This window comes from Saimiri boliviensis, chromosome 6 (genome assembly GCF_048565385.1).
Source record: "Saimiri boliviensis isolate mSaiBol1 chromosome 6, mSaiBol1.pri, whole genome shotgun sequence".
In the NCBI taxonomy this organism is placed as follows: domain Eukaryota; kingdom Metazoa; phylum Chordata; class Mammalia; order Primates; family Cebidae; genus Saimiri; species Saimiri boliviensis.
Genome location: NC_133454.1, coordinates 60,050,474 through 60,054,209, shown reverse-complemented (window position 1 = coordinate 60,054,209; position 3,736 = coordinate 60,050,474). Strand labels below are relative to the sequence as shown.

The following is a 3,736-nucleotide window of genomic DNA, read 5'->3' as shown; positions in this document are numbered from 1 at the left end:
TCCGAAGGCTGCTAACTTTGCCAACTATTTGCTATGCTCTTCGCCCAGGCTCCTCAGTCATCACAGGACTGTGACCGGCAGACGCTCACTTCGGATCTCCCTCTCGGAGAGACGCAGGCAATGGCAGAAGTGGTGTGGTGGATGGACTTCACCTCTGTTTCCATTCCTTCCTGATGGTTCCACAGAGGAGAATTTGAGTAGAAGTGGGTCCTAATCCTGGTGGGAAACTCTGAGCTTCCTATGAACTCTCTCATTTAGGAATACTTCCTGCGTTTGGGGTTTTTGAAACAAGGGCTGCATGGCAATACGCCAGCTGATTAGCTGTTTTCCCTGGCTGGACCCGACTCGCCCTTCCTTTCCAGCATGTGACCCCACACCTTTACTATTCCAGAGAAGCTTTCCCTGAACATAGCTATGCAAGATAATCCTTCTAGGGAATGCACTACTGCTGCGTTCACTAACCAGTTGGTCAGTGCTATCCTGTGTGACTCAAAGCGAAAGGATACCTTGTCGGGACCTGTTGCAAAGCCGTTTTTTGTTTTGGATCCCACTCAAAACAGACAGTCTTATTACCTTATTATGAGTTTCCTGATAAATAGGTAGAAGGAATATATTCATAGCTGGTATCTGTTGATTCTAGAATCCAAAGAGGCTGCCCAAGCAGTATGCCTTTTTTTTTGGGGGGGGGGTATATGCAACCCGTTATTTTTTAACTTTAATTTTTTTTTTTTTTTTTGAGACAGAGTCTCGCTCTGTCACTCAGGCTGGAGTGCAGTGGTGCAATGTCAGCTCACTGCAACCTCCACCTCCCAGGTTCAAGCAATTCTCCTGCTTCAGCCTCGGGAGTACCTGGGATTACAGGTACCTGTCATCATTCCTGGCTAATTTTTGCATTTTTAGTAGAGAGGGGGTTTCACTGTGTTGGTCAGGCTGGTCTCGAACTCCAGACCTCAAGTGATCTGCCCACCTTGGCCTCCCAAAGTGCTGGGATTACAGGGATGAGCCATGGCCCCCGGCTGTTTTTTACTTTCAAAAGTATATCTTGATATGAACTAGACCTGTAGACCCTCATGAACTTCACTGATGTGGCAAGGCTTTGAACATTCTATCATGTTACCAATGTAATGGACAAGTGTGATCTTCTATAAAATATTAAGATCACCAAGGTTCTCCAGACTATACGAGGACAAAGAGCAGGGGCACTACCATAGCCCCAGGTAAGAGAGTGCTTCTGATTTCCTTTGGTGGTAGGAATGGGATGGGAGGAGGAATTTGTTAGGCTAATATCTACATACCAGCTTCTAAGGGCTGCATTGTGGCACCGCCGATTAAGTCTGTAATAATCCATAGTCATTCTCCAAAACCATCTGCCTTTTGTAAGAGCCAGGAAGGAAGCTAAGTGGAGATGAGGTTAGAATCCCACCTCTGCCTCTGTCATATCTTTGAAGGGTGGCACTAACTCTGTGGTTCCTCTGGGGTGGCAGGCTTACTTTGGGTTACGAGCTTGGCATGGGGGAATGGGTTGGGGTAGGGCAGTTCTAGGGTCTTATACTTGCTACTTGGTGCTCCCTTATGGCCACAGACCTCACTCCGTGAGTTAGGAAACAGATATGAGGATCTTGGCAGTTTTTTGGGTTTTTTTTTTTTTTTGAGACGGAGTTTCGCTCTTGTTACCCAGGCTGGAGTGCAATGGCGTGATCTCGGCTCACCGCAACCTCCGCCTCCTGGGTTCCAGCAATTCTCCTGCCTCAGCCTCCTGAGTAGCTGGGATTACAGGCATGTGCCACCATGCCCAGCTAATTTTTTGTATTTTTAGTAGAGACGGGGTTTCACCATGTTGACCAGGATGGTCTCGATCTCTTGACCTCGTGATCCACCCGCCTCAGCCTCCCAAAGTGCTGGGATTACAGGCTTGAGCCACTGTGCCCGGCTGTTTTTTGGGTTTTTTAATGTCTTTTTTTTTTTTTCTTTGAGACAGTCTCACTGTGGCCCAGGCTGGAGTGCACTGGTGTGATCTTGGCTCACTGCAGCTCAAATATGAGGGTCTTTTACTAAATATATCTATTTCAAATATACCTCCTGAGACTGGGAACCACAAAATGAATTCATGATCCCACTCGACTTAGACCAAAACTCTTTCTTTTACCTGACATCCATAAGCACATTCTGATTAGTGAAGCAAGGCTGCGTTTCAGGTTTTAGAATTAGTCAGTTTAATTTATTTCTTACTGCCTTACTGAAAGGAGTAGCCTCCAGGACCTCCTGGGGGGATATGGCTAGGGAGGGGTTAATCAAGTTGCATATAATAGATCCATTTTAGCTTTCTCATGCCTGTTCACATTTACACTTCTTCCTCTGTCTATAGTATGCCAAGAAGTTCTGGCATTTCAGCTTTACCGACTGTGGCTTGCTGTTGAGATTGACCAATCTAGCCGACTATAAACGCCACTTCCCAAGCGCTCAAACCATGACATTAAATACTGATTCCCAGTTGTGCACCCATTTCAATAAATTCAGCTTAATCAAGTCTTAAGTTACATTCTTCTTGGCCTAACAACCTTACAATCCACTTAAATAAATGTTCCCCATACTCCTGCTGATAAAAGTTAATGAAGTTCTGCAACTTTTGAGGGGGCGGGGGCTGGAAGTTGATTCTTAACGATAAAGTACAATGGAGGGAGGGCAGAGGGGCTGAGCCAAGCTGTCTGGGGTGCTGCGGTGGTGGTGGTGGGCTGGCTACACAAACTGCTGCTGCTGCTGCTTGGTGGCCGCCTTGCTGGTGAGGTCCTTGGCATTCCTGCAGCTGCCAGTGTCGTCTCCTTTGCCTTCTCCTTGGCTTCCTTGGCTGTCTCAACAAGTGTTTTGGAAGGGGCCTCGCCTTGCAGCTTCGCCAAGATATATTCAAAACCTTTCATAGTCTTGGTCAGGTTGCTTTTGAACCGGGCAAGACCAAATTCCTGGACAGCTCTGGAGACACCAGATAAGCTAGAAGAGACCCAGGCTTCACGGCGGATTTCGGTCCAGCCACTGTTGTCAGCGTTCACACAGTAAACACGTCATTCGTCCACCACCATCAGCCAGGTGTGGTTGATGTTCCAGGTGAAGGTGGTCATGGTCTCATTCTTTGGGTCGACAGTAGAGTCCTCCAGGATGTACCTCGAGTGAGCAACATTGGCAGGAAACAGTCGCTCGGCCCAGCGGGGCATCCTGTTGGTCTTGGTCAGGAGTCGCCGGGACAGCAGTTTCTGGTCAGGGGTCACCTCCTGGTGTACTGTGTCTTCCGTCAAGACATGTTTGCCTTAGGGATTCGGGAACCGCTGCCAGAAGGCGGCGAACACTTGGTCCCAGAACTCCGGAGCACACTCTGGCCCAGGAAATACTTCACCATCGACCAGGCCGGAGCACGCTAAGCACCCACGCAGCATCAGGGGTGCGGAGCCTGGGAGGCGCGCGGGGGCCGGGGCTCGGTGCACACCCGCCCCCAGGCTCCTAGCTCAGTCACCACCGCACCGAGCCCAAGCTGCTGCTGCCATGAGTTGTCCCGAAGTTCTGCAACTCTTTTGGCATGACGTCTATCTCCTCTAGGCCTAACCTCTGTACTTTGCAATCCGGACCATCCCGGCATTTTACTTTCCCTGTGGATCTAGAAGCAATGAGGGATAGTAGCAGTGGATCTTGAGGAAAGTCACTTTTGTGTGTGTGTGTGTAAGGGAACTGCCTGAGAAATAGTCGTTGA

At 48.9% G+C, this 3,736-nt stretch overlaps 1 pseudogene; it reads right to left on the bottom strand.

Moving 5' to 3' along the window:
- Positions 1-2,736: 2,736 nt before the first annotated feature.
- On the bottom strand, positions 2,737-3,388 carry LOC101050928 (PRELI domain-containing protein 1, mitochondrial pseudogene; annotated as a pseudogene).
- Positions 3,389-3,736: the final 348 nt, after the last annotated feature.